The sequence below is a fragment of the Nerophis ophidion genome, linkage group LG22 (genome assembly GCF_033978795.1).
Source record: "Nerophis ophidion isolate RoL-2023_Sa linkage group LG22, RoL_Noph_v1.0, whole genome shotgun sequence".
NCBI classification, from domain to species: Eukaryota; Metazoa; Chordata; class Actinopteri; order Syngnathiformes; family Syngnathidae; genus Nerophis; species Nerophis ophidion.
This window is the reverse complement of record NC_084632.1, coordinates 23,155,809-23,169,419: the sequence shown is the minus strand read 5'-3', so window position 1 is coordinate 23,169,419 and position 13,611 is coordinate 23,155,809. Positions and strand designations below refer to the sequence as shown.

The 13,611-nt window shown below is 34.9% G+C and overlaps 2 protein-coding genes across 5 annotated transcripts in view; one reads left to right on the top strand and one right to left on the bottom strand.

Moving 5' to 3' along the window:
• The window catches only part of adamts10 (ADAM metallopeptidase with thrombospondin type 1 motif, 10), a 135,123-nt gene extending 132,959 nt beyond the window's left edge, over positions 1-2,164 (bottom strand). For both annotated transcript variants that reach the window (XM_061883524.1, XM_061883525.1), the window contains exon 1: positions 2,021-2,164. The gene's annotated coding sequence lies outside the window, so the exon portion shown is untranslated. The remainder of the gene's footprint in view (positions 1-2,020) is intronic.
• Positions 1-13,611, top strand: part of LOC133540703 (tyrosine-protein kinase ZAP-70) — a 90,389-nt gene that overhangs the window by 34,527 nt on the left and 42,251 nt on the right. The window lies entirely within an intron of this gene.

The following is a 13,611-nucleotide window of genomic DNA, read 5'->3' as shown; positions in this document are numbered from 1 at the left end:
CCTTCGTATTGTGAGGCAGACACACTAACCCATCTGCCACCGAGAAGCCTGCAAATCATTATATTCCGTTTATATTTACATTTAAGACAATTACCCAACTCATATGGAAACAGGGTTTGTATATACACAGTATAACGTAGTGGGTTTTTTATGCCTTTTAACAAAATCAAAAAAATTATTTTAAAAAAAATTATCAAAGTGGTCCCCTGCAGTTGATTTTTTTTTTATGTACGTGACCCTTAATGGTAAAAGCCTGGAACACCCGATTTAAACTCAAGCATCTCATTCACCCGGAGAGAAAAAAAAAAACTCAATGATTTGGTTAGCAGACCCAAAACCTGCTCATCTGACAGTGTTGTGTACAAATATGAATATGATGGATTATTAATCAACTAAAAAAAAATTTTTTAAAAACACACTTGGCCTACATCATTTCATGGCATGTGCTGGCTGCACCAGTTTAGTTTAATAAAATAGGAATTATTATAATCAACTCTCCATTTGGAAGAAGTTACTCCTAAAGCAGGGGTCATTTACCTTTTTGAAACCAAGAGCTATTTCTTGGGTACTGATTATTGCGTAGGGCTACCACTTTGATACACACTTAAATAAATTACCAGAAATAGCCAATTTGCTCAATTTACCTTTAATAAATAAATCTATATGTATAAAAAAATGTGTATTTCTGTCTGTCATTCCGTCGTACATTTTTTTTCCTTTACTGAAGGTTTTTTGTAGAAAATAAATGATGAAAAAAATACTTTATTAAATGGTTTAAAAGAGGAGAAAATATGAAAAAAATGAAAATTAAATTTTGAAACATAGTTTATCTTAAATTTCGACTCTTTAAAATTCAAAATTCAACCGAAAAAAATGAACAGAAAAACTAACTAATTCAAATATTTTGGAAAAAATTAAAAAACGAATTTATGGAACATCATTAGTAATTTTTCCTGATTAAGATTAATTTTAGAATTTTGATGACATGTTTTAAATAGGTCAAAATCTAATCTGCACTTTGTTATAATATATAACAAATTGGACCAAGCTATATTTCTAACAAAGACAAATCATTATTTCTTCTAGATTTTCCAGAACAAAAATGTTAAAAGAAATTCAAAAGGCTTTGAAATAAGATTTAAATTTGATTCAACAGATTTTCTAGATTTGCCCGAATATTTTTTTTGAATTTTAATCATAATAAGTTTGAAGAAATATTTCACAAATAGTATTTGTTGAAAAAACAGAAGCTAAAATGAAAAACTAAATTAATATGTATTTATTATTTTTTACAATAAATAAAAAAATACTTGAACATTGATTTAAATTGTCAGGAAAGAAGAGGAAAGAATTTGAAGGTAAAAAAGGTATATGTGATTGAAAATCCTAAAATCATTTTTAAGGTTGTATTTTATCTCTAAAATTGGCTTTCTGAAAATTATAACAAGCAAAGTGAAAAAATAAATGAATTTATTTAAACAAGTGAAGACCAAGTCTTTAAAATATTTTCTTGGATTTTCAAATTCTATTTGAGTTTTGTCCCTCTTAGAATTAAAAATGTCAAGCAAAGCGAGACCAGCTTGCGAGTAAATAAATACAATTTTAAAAATAGAGGCCGCTCACTGGTAAGTGCTGCTATTTGAATTATTTTAGAACAGGCCAGCGGGCTACTCATCTGGTTCTTACGGGCTATCTGGGGCCCGCGAGCACCGCGTTGGTGACCCCTGCTCTAAAGCGTCACATGTGTACCAAATGTCAGCTGTTGGCCACATCACTGGTCTTTTAAACACGCACACGAACACATGTTGAAGTGATTCCAATTGCCTTAAATGATTTACTTAAAAAGTGCTAACTAGCTTATTTTATGCTAATGCATCATAGCAAAATAAACGACAGCAATTTACTACAGGCAGAAACAAATACTGCGAAATTAGCCTCTAAAGTCGTGCCTCAGTCATATATGAGCAGGTTTTGTGTCCATTAGAGAGTGGGGGAGATTACTCAAACTCGCTGACCTTACCTCTCGGTGTGTGAGGCACAAGTTACCGCGGTGTCTGCTGTCCAAACTCGGTCCCCGAGTGGAGGAGTCACCTCACCGGCGTCTGACTGAGGAGATTTGACTCCTTCCCTGTCAGAACAGCACCATTTAGTGAGCCATAAAGTCAGCCATAATGTTACCCCACAACTTCCGGGAAGGGTTACAAAATAAAAAGACAAATATAATATGAGACCCAAAAAAAGTTATGAAATTCAAGATTAATACTTTTTGTGTGATGCAGTGCGTATTATTAATGTGCTCTGTAAAAGTAATGACAAAAAGTTGTGAAATCTGAGCAGGTAAATATGGTCACATATGAAAATAACCAATGTCACGTTGTTGTGATTCACATAAGCCAGGGGTGTCCAAAGTGCGGCCCTGGGGCCATTTGCGGTCCGCAGCTAATCGTTTACCGGCCCGCCACACATTCTGCAAAAATTGCAAAATTAATAGTATTGCAAAAATAAAAAAATAAAAACATTTTAAAAAAGTGGAAGAGGTGAGATCTAATGGGGAAAAGTGGCAATGTTGACACAAAGCTGCCATGCAGGCAGTTGTTTTGTTCCTTTGTCTTTATTTTATTTTTTTCCATTGCTCCAAAATAAAAAAAGGACAAAAAAAATCCATGTTATAATGAATTATTACTTAAAGGCCTACTGAAATGAGATTTTCTTATTTAAACAGGGATAGCAGGTCCATTCTATGTGTCATACTTGATCATTTTGCGATATTGCCATATTTTTGCTGAAAAGATTTAGTAGGGAACATCCACGATAAAGTTCACAACTTTTGGTCGCTAACAGAAAAGCCCTGCCTTTACCGGAAGTCGCAGACGATAACGTCACATGTTGATGGCTCACATAATCACATTGTTTTTAATGGGAGCCTCCAACAAAAAGAGCTATTCGACCATGAAAACGACAATTTCCCCATTAATTTGAGCGAGGATGAAAGATTTGTGTTTGAGGATATTGATAGCGAGGGACTAGGAAAAAAAAAAAACGTGATTGCATTGGGACGGATTCAGATGTTTTTAGACACATTTACTAGGATAATTCTGGGAAATCCCATATCTTTCTATTGTGTTGCTAGTGTTTTAGTGAGTTTAACAGTACCTGATAGTCGGAGGTGTGTGTCCACGGGTGTCTTGACGCCAGTGTCTCAGGGAAGTCGACGGCAGCTTTATGGACAGCGCAAGCTCAGCTGATCTCCGGTAAGAAGCGACTTTTTACCACAATTTTCTCACCGAAACCTGCTGGTTGACATTCGGTCGGGATCCATGTTCGCTGTGATCTATAGTAAAGTTTCACCTCCGGGAATTTTAAACAAGGAATCACCGTGTGTTTGTGTGGCTAAAGGCTAAAGGTTCCCAACTCCATCTTTCTACTTTGACTTCTCCAATATTAATTGAACAAATTGCAAAAGATTCAGCAACACAGATGTCCAAAATACTGTGTAATTATGCGGTTAAAGCAGACGACTTTTAGCTGTGTGTGTGTGTGTGCAGCGCTCATACTTCCTAACAGCCCATGACGTCAAGCGTACACGTCATCATTACGCGACGTTTTCAAGAAGAAATTCCCGGGAAATTTAAAATTGCAATTTAGTAAAATAAAAAGGCCGTATTGGCATGTGTTGCAATGTTAATATTTCATCATAAATATATAAACTATCAGACTGCGTGGTGAGTAGTAGTTGGTTTCAGTAAGCATTTAAAAATTATCACTTTAAAATGTTTTATGTGAAAAAAATATTGCGTATGTTGTGTGGTTGCCATATAAAAATATCACAGTTTTGACAAAAGAGCATAAAACAAACAAAATAATAGTTCAAACTTAAAATCGACAGATATATCGGAAGTTGAACTTGAAATTTAAGTGTTAAAAGTTTTTAAAAAAAAACTAATAAAAATGTATCACTTTATGAGTGGGGAACCTTTCGGATCTCAAATATATTTAGTAGGATTTTATTTAACTTTTCACTGTGATTACTCAAAAATATTAAATAATTAAAATCAATGGTGTCCTGCATTATTGATCTTTGAGGGCTTTAATTCCTAAATAAAGGAACTCCCCTGAAGGAATCAATAAAGTACTATCTATCTGTCTATCTATCTATCTATCTATCTATCCATCTATCTATCTATCTATCTATCGATCGATCGATCTATCTATCTATCTATCTATCTATCTATCTATCTATCTATCTATCTATCTATCTATCTATCCATCTAAATACTGCATATTTCAGTTTTACTATAAAAAACAAAGTGGTCTTTGACAGAAAAGGCATAAAACCTTATTTGTTTTACTTTATATCAACCTCAAATTGATATAGAGATTTACTGTAAACATTAGATAAAAAATAATAATAATAATTTGACTTATTTTTAACATTTTAGTGACTGAGACCCTCTATGATCCCCAGGAACCCTAAGGATTAAAAAAAAAATCCAAATATTTTGTTATGGTTTGAAAAAGAAAAATATCAAAATGGCCCCCGTATGCTTAAATTTTTCCGTGTGCGGCCCTCTGTGGAAAAAGTTTGGACACCCCTGACATAAGCAGTCCATTTGTGTTGTTCAGTTTATTAAAAAAATAAGAGTGTGAATGCTATGATAGTTGTTAGGTTTGTCTGTTGGTCAAGTTGACAAACAACATAAAACACTATCACAATTTTAAGATGATGGTGACTAATGAAGCATCAAAATGCTTTTCAGCAGCATGAATTGATTAACGTGGACCCCGACTTAAACAAGTTGAAAAACTTATTCGGGTGTTACCATTTAGTGGTCAATTGTACGGAATATGCACTGTACTGTGCAATCTACTAATAAAAGTTTAAATCAATCATCCATCCATCCATCTTCTACCGCTTATTTCCTTTTGGGGTCGCGGTGGTGCCTATCTCAGCTACAATCGGGCGGAAGGCGGGGTGCACCCTGGACATCGCAGGTACAATCAAAGCTAATGTATGTGACAAATGCTAACAGTTGGCATGCTAGCTCGTTAACAATAAATTGTTTTTTTTTTGCTCATTTTCATTCCCTCATTTATTTATTTTGAAAAAGATAGGTCGATTAGCCTTATATTCAGGTCAGTATCCGTAATATAGGTGTATGTCGCTTAATTTCTCAACATTTTTAAATAACAATTTTAACATTTTGTTACAATTGTCAAATATTTGTATGTGTGTTTTTGTTTACAAATCTTTTATATATAATATTTTTTGTATAATATTGTATAAAATTGTGTTTAAAACATATAAGATTGATGTACGTGCCATACTATAGTATATATTGTTCTATATACAGTAATATACAGGTGCAATGTAATAATCAAAATGTCTTTTTTTTTTACTTTTGTATTATTTATTTTATAATAATAAAAAGATAATAATAAATAAATAAATGATAGATAAAATTAAAATAAATAAGTAAATATATAATATTTTTTAAGTTAATGTATTTCAGGACCGTAGTGCAATTTAAAAATGGTATTAAATATGTATTGATGATTATAGTTTACAGCTAATAAAAAAGTAATTCAGTGTGTCATGAAACTTGATTTTTTTTTAAATCATCAAAAAGTTATATGTTGTAAATGTTTAATTTTTATATTTTTTACATTAAATACAGGCAAATGACTTTCCTATGATGTAATGAACATTTATCATTCAAAACACCGCAAAAATATTAACAACATTTTCTGGTGCTCTGATGTGAAATGCTTCTAAAAGAAAAATTGTCAAATATCGCCACATACTTATTGACATTTTTTCCTACACACAATGCACATTTTCATTGTAAAACTTCACCCTCGATCAGACAATAAAGATTTAACACGCACGTGCGGTAATGCTTTTATTTTTAAAAATACCATTTTCTGCTTTGCTATTGAGTTGATGCAACTTGAGGAATATAGACTGATTGCTAGTGAATGACATAATGATTATTCTGAAACTAAACAAGTCAAAGACTAGTACGGTTGACTGTATTTAATGTCCTCAAAAAACAATTGCATGACAACTGTGTGGTCTATAAATAAGTGCAGTAATATTTGTCCCAAATTACTCCTAACGCTCTTGAAGGTAAAGCTGAATTCAGAATATGTGCTTCTCATTTTATGTGTTTGAGCAGTAAATGTTATATTAATACAATAAATTTGACATGGTATTTTATAATCTCATGGTCTATTCTGTTGGACACCAGATTTGTTGAGGGTTTGGCCACGACGTCATCCAAGGGTCCTTGCAGTCAAAACAAGACATGTAGTCTTTTGACATCATTTATGGGCATAGGATTAAGGGAGTCTAACTAATATTGCAAATGATGCAACAATATTATAGACTTTAACATCATTCCTAAGGTTTCCTCGCCCTAACACACCCAGCAGTCAACATATTGAAGTGTTTATAGGCTTTTAACTGAGACAGTGACCATATCCAAAAAAAAGTCAGACATGAAGAGTCCAACTCGAAAAGGCCCTAGAACTTAACTCCCCCAAGACGGAATAGAAACTGAGTCAATGAATGAAGGTACCTCAAGTTGTACAAAGTGTGTCGAATCCTTTTCTCACTCGCCCACCCCTTTTTCACATTGACTTGTTGAATGCAACGAGTTCAAATGCAACAGCTCTACCATAAATTCTTCCTTTACAAAGACAACTAAAAAGCAGTCAAAGATTACACAGTCGTGGGAAGCCATGCGAGGAAAGTCAGGTTAAAAATTTAGAGTTTGAGATCAGGCCGTGGCGGTTCTCGCAATGGGCCAAAAGGTCAACACTCTCTACACTGCAAAAACTCAGTGTTCAAAATATCGAGATATACCGTATTTCCTTGAATTGCCGCAGGGCATATAGTATGTGCCTGCCTTGAATTACTGCCGGGTCAAACTCGATTCCCAAATTAATTAGCACATGCTTAGTATTACCGTATGGTCAAACTCGTGACGTCACAAGTGACACTTCCCCTGTCATCATTTTCAAAATGGAGGAGGCTGATTCCAAAACCGGTAATTTGAAATCGCATAAAGGGAAGAAGATTAAGAGCTCTACAGTAGGATTTAAGGTCCAAGCTTACATCACACTCAAATTTTTACTGCATGCCTTTGGTAAGTACCGGACTGAGAAGACGTTTTAAAATAATTAGCGCATGCTTACTTTTACCGCATGCCTTTGGTAAGCGCAAGAGTGAGAAGAGGTGTTTAAGTAATTACCGCCTCAGCGGCAATTCAAGGAAATACGGTATATCACGTATCGGTATATGGCCTAACAATATCGAGATATTAAAAAAAGGCCATATCGCCCAGCCCTACATTCTTGTAAGTATGACAATATGCTGAAGGCCATATAGAAAGACAATTTGGTGAAGCATCAACACAAGAGCATCCTTGAGTACAAACCCCGTTTCTATATGAGTTAGGAAATTGTGTTAGATGTAAATATAAACGGAATACAATGATTTGCAAATCATTTTCAACTCATATTCAGTTGAATATGCTACAAAGACAACATATTTGATGTTCAAACTGATAAACATTTTTTTTTTGTGCAAATAATCATTAACTTTAGAATTGGATGCCAGCAACACATGACAAAGAAGTTGGGAAAGGTGGCAATAAATACTGATAAAGTTGAGAAATGTTCATCAAACACCTATTTGGAACATCCCACAGATGTGCAGGCTAATTGGGAACAGGTGGGTGCCATGATTGGGTATAAAAACAGCTTCCATGAAATGCTAAGTAATTCACAAACAAGGATGGAGCGAGGGTCACCAATTTGTAATCAAATTGTCGAACAGTTTTAGAACAACATTTCTCAACGAGCTATTGCAAGGAATTTAGGGATTTTACCATCCATGGTCCGTAAAACCATCAAAAGGTTCAGAGAATCTGGAGAAATCACTGCACGTAAGCGATGATATTACGGACATTTGATTCCTCAGGCGGTACTGCATCAAAAACTGACATCAGTGTGTAAAGGATATCACCACATGGGCTCAAGAACACTTTATAAAACCACTGTCAGTAAATACAGTTGGTCGCTACATCTGTAAGTGCAAGTTAAAACTCTACTATGCAAAGCAAAACGCATTTATCAACAACACCAAGGAACACCGCTGGCTTCGCTGGGCCCGAGCTCACCTAAGATGGACTGATGCAAAGTGGAAAAGTGTTCTGTGGTCCACATTTCAAATTATATTTGGAAACTGTGGACGTGGTGTCCTCCGGAACAAAGAGGAAAATAACCATCCGGATTGTTATAGGCGCAAAGTTCAAAAGCCAGCATCTGTGATGGTATGGGGTGTATTAGTGCCCAAGGCATGGTTAACTTACACATCTGTGAAGGCACCATTAATGCTGAATGGTCCATACAGGTTTTGGAGCAACTTATGTTGTCATCCAAGCACCGTTATCATGGATGCCCCTGCTTATTTCAGCAAGACAATGCCAAGCCACGTGTTACAACAGCGTGGTTTCGTAGTAAAGGAGTGCTGGTACTTTCCTGGCCCGGCTGCAGTCCAGACCTGTCTCCCATCGAAAATGTGTGGCACATTATGAAGCGTAAAATACGACAGCTGAGACCCCGGACTGTTGAACGACTAAAGCTCTACATAAAATAAGAATGGGAAAGAATTCCACTTTCAAAGCTTCAACAGTTAGTTTCCTCAGTTCCCAAACGTTTTTTTGAGTGTTGTTAAAAGAAAAAGTGATCTAACACAGTGGTGAACATGCTCCTTCCCAATTACTTATATTTACATTCAACACAATTTCCCAACTCATATGGAAATGGGGTGTGCATATTGAATCACCAACTTCTCATGGATGGATGATGCCGAGGGCAGATCAATTCAAGCTGAACATGTCCCCGGGGCCACAATTTGGACTCCCCCTGTACTAGATAGACTGATTCAACTCTATTTTAAAATAATGGAATAAATCATCTATCAAGTTTGTACTGTATAATGCTGTGTCTTTGCAGGGACAACATTGAACTACATGATAAGTATGTTAGATTCCAATATAGCTTAAACATAGTGGCGGTGTGGCTCAGGTGATAGAGACACCGTGCCAGAAACTTAATGGTTCCTGGTTCGAATTCAGCTTGTGCCTTCCTAGTCACGGCTGTTATGTTCTTGGGCAAGACACTTCATCCACTTTTCTACTGATGGGTCATCGTTGGCGCAGCTTCTGCCGTCTGTGCATGTGAATGGGTGAATGTGACGTACAATGTAAAGCGCTTTGGGTAAGGTGTAGGTATAGTAAAAGCGCAATATAAATGCAGGCCACAATATTTGACTTGCAATTAACTTAAATCCTACAGTTGATTCATTATAATGGGCATTACTGAACAAACTGCTCTTTATGCACCATATGTGTGTTTTTCACATGTTTATATGTTGTACCTGTCAAAACACTGAAATTTAACTTGAGAGCTGTCTAGGATTTTTCAAAATGTCACAGAAAAAAACCCATGAGGGCTTTTTTGGCACGATTTCGACTGAAAACACGTTTAATGTTAAAGGTTGGCTGACTGGTTTGTTTTTGAATAAGCTTTTTTCCCAGACCAGTCATGTTCCCCGCTGGTTGTTTCCAAGACCAAAAATAGAATAAAAGTACTGTGTAATGGTACTTGAGGACTCTCCAGTCAAACTAAGTAGATCTTTCATACCATGCCAAGGTTTTAATGTTCAGTAAATATTTATTCCCATTAATCAAAACCACCAGTCGAATTAAGTATGATTTGATAGCATGAATGGAGTTCATATTTAAGAACAGTCATCTATTTGTAGATGTTGATGTTTACAGCATTCAACCCGGTTATTAAATTATTGCAACATTTGAGTACAACTAAACATGTTGTTAGGGTCGAAAGGATATGACCTTTTAAATTACTAGCTCCTAGAGCAGTGGTTCTCCAAATATTTTCACCAAGTACTACCACAGAAAACACTTGGCTCTCCAAGTACTTCCACAATGACCAAGATTAAAACACAGTAGCGTAGTAGGCCTAAGTATTAATTTAAAACAAGGCAGAGGTTTTGTTTATTAAGCATACCGTATTTCGTTGAATTGCCGCAGGGCATATAGTACACGCCTGCCTTGAATTACTGCCGGGTCAAACTCGCTTCCCAAAATAATTAGCGCATGCTTAGTATTACCGCTTGGTCAAACTCGTGACGTCACGAGTGACACTTCCCCTGTCATCATTTCCAAAATGGAAGAGGCTGATTTCAATACCGGTAATAAAGGGAAGAAGATTAAGAGCTATTCAGTAGGATTTAAGGGCCAAGCTTACATCACACTCAAATTTTTACTGCATACCTTCGGTAAGTGCCGGAGGGAGAAGAGGTTTTAAAATAATTAGCGCATGCTTACTTTTACCGCATGCCTTTGGTAAGCGCAGGAGTGAGAAGAGGTTTTAAATTAATTAGCGCCCCGGCGGCAATTCAAGGAAATACGGTATTTATTATTTTTGGCCACAGTAACACAGTATATAGTTTGAATATTTGATTAAGTGATCCATCGACTAGATTGGGGGTCAGTAACCCGCTGCTCTAGTGCCTCCCTGGAGGCACTAGGGAGGCGGTAATTAGAAGTGATGAATAGAGTAACGAATACAGAATCGCAAAAAGGCGGGGATCCTCTGTATGCATGGGATATTTTATTACAACCTCCTACTGATAATGCTTTGTTACTATTTATAAAAGTTAGACATACCGATAATGTGAGGGGTTTTATGTGAAAAAAAATTAGCTTAGTTTATCAGACTGAAAAAAGCGTGGATAGTTGTTTTTGTTTTTTTAATAATGCCAAATACCAGTGGTGTGCTGTCAGGGCCAGCAAGCCCTTCTCTGCTGGCCTAACATACACAGAAATCATGATCATAATTAAAGATAAAAAAATGTTTTATTTACTTTCTCTAAATATCTAAAAGTATTCATATTTTTTCATGTCATATTATGCTCCTTCCAGTGTTGTTTTTACTTTTATTTTGTGTAAAATCAGATTTCAGCTAGCTTATGTTGCCATGCTGTACCAAATCTGTCAGAGGCCTTCAGAATCAACGATGCGGGCGTCCATGCACTGTAAGTGAATGGGGACATACAGTTGATAGACAGTTCTGATAGCCAATCAGATCACGAGTTGTTGTCAGTAAGGCCTTCTTGATGGCCTCACGTTGAACGTGGCGTTTACAAGTCCTGTGATTGGATAATCATCGGGACCGTTATCGGATGAATTTGAGACCACACAGATTTGAGGGACAGTTGCGAAAACCAATCAGATCACAAGTTGCTGACAGTAGCCTATCTAAGTAGCCTGATGTTAACGAGACTGTGATTTGATACACACTTGTCAATTCCAAAGTGAGTATCCATTCACAAGCTTCAATTTAGCAGGAAGCGGAAAGTGTTGCCCCGTAGCCAGACTGGGTTAGCAGAGAAGGAGAACAAACCGTTGATTAGCTGGCAGATATAGATTTGTAAAGCCATTTTCAAGAAGGATATTTAAAGAGAAAGTACATCTTGTGAGACAATATCGGCCAACTCCACAAACCTGCTCAGCTGTTCTGGCGATGAAATGCTCACCATTTCCACTCGAATTAGCCGACGACGAGGGGTATCGCTGGCTTATACGGTGTCAAATAGGTCCTACTAATTGTGAGTTCAAATAACTTATTCACTATTAATGTTTTTTGCATGTTAATTTTGACAGTAACACATAAGGTATGTTTTAATTGCTGATGCATTTTAATTGTTTTTTAAATGCGCCAGAAAATAACCCGTTTTGTACACTGTTGACGTGATTACGGTGTAAATGTGTTTCCGTACAGTATTTCTCCAGCAATGGTCATGTGGTGACATCAATAATAGTATTTTGAGAGGTAATCTTTGAAGTCGGACATCACTGAAGGGAAACACACGGCCCGCCAGGGCCAAATATCTATTTTTGATTTAAAAAGGATATTCATATTCATACAATATGAATACGCGGGTTAGCGAGAACCAAATCACCATTTTTGTACATCCTGACAGCTGTGTCATATTTAAGGCTGCTGCTATCGATTATTGTAGGGATCTAGTAATCTGTCGATTAGTTTGTTTGATTAATTCAGTAGTATAGCCTTTATGTGCACTAATTTGGGGAAACAGTTGACATTAACAAGGATTTTTCTGCCTGCCATAAAGCCACCATTCTTTTTTTTTTTTAGAATAAATGAACACCATGTACTTTTAACATGAGTGCATTGATAACAACAGAACAAATCTTTTATTAAGTTTTTTATTGTATTTAAAAAAAAATGGAAAACCACTTTGCTCTTTCTTGCCACACATATCTGACACAATCGGGCAACTGCCGCGGTAATATTTAAATACCCTAAACCAGGGGTCACCAACCTTTTTGAAACCAAGAGCTACTTCTTGGGTACTGATTACCAGTTTGATACACACTTAAATAAATTGCTAGAAATAGCCAATTTGCTCAATTTACCTTTTAATAAATAAATCTATATATATATATATATATATACTGTATATATATATATATATATATATATATATATATATATATATATATATATATATATATATATATAAAAACGGGTATTTTTGTCTGTCATTCCGTCGTACATGTTTTTTCCTTTTACAGAAGGTTTTTTGTAGAGAATAAATGATGAAAAAAACACTTAATTGAACGGGTTAAAAGAGGAGAAAACACGAAAAAAATGAACATTTAATTTTGAAACATAGTTTATCTTCTATTTTCACTCTTTAAAATGATAAATTCAACCAAAAAATATTAATAGAAAAACTAGCTAATTCGAATCTTTTTGAAAAAAAAATTAAAAAGAATTTATGGATCATCATTAGTAAGATTAATTTTTGAATTTTTAAGACATGTTTTAAATAGGTTAAAATCCAATGTGCACTTTGTTAGAATATATAACAAATTGGACCAAGCTATATTTCTAACAAAGACAAATCATTATTTCTTCTAGATTTTTCAGAACAAAAATGTGAAAAGAAATTCAAAAGACTTTCAAATAAGATTTAAATTTGATTTGACAGATTTTCTAGATCTGCCAGAATAATTGTTTTGAATTTTAATCGTAATAATTTTGAATAAATATTTCATCAATTTTCTTTGTCGTAAAAACAGAAGCTAAAATGAAGAATTACATTAAAATGTATTTATTATTCTTTACAATAAAAAAATAAATTTACTTGAACATTGATTTAAATTGTCAGGAAAGAAGAGGAAGGAATTTAAAAGTTAAAAAGGTATATGTGTTTAAAAATCCTAAAATCATTTTTAAGGTTGGATTTTTTCTCTAAGATTGTCTTTCTGAAAGTTATAAGAAGCAAAGTAAAAAAACTAATGAATGTATTTAAAGAAGTGAAGACCAAGTCTTTAAAATATTTTCTTGGATTTTCAAATTCTATTTGAGTTTTGTCTCTCTTAGAATTAAAAATGTCGAGCAAAGCGAGACCAGCTTGCTAGTAAATAAATAAATTTAAAAAATAGAGGCAGCTCACTGGTAAGTGCTGCTATTTGAGCTATTTTTAGA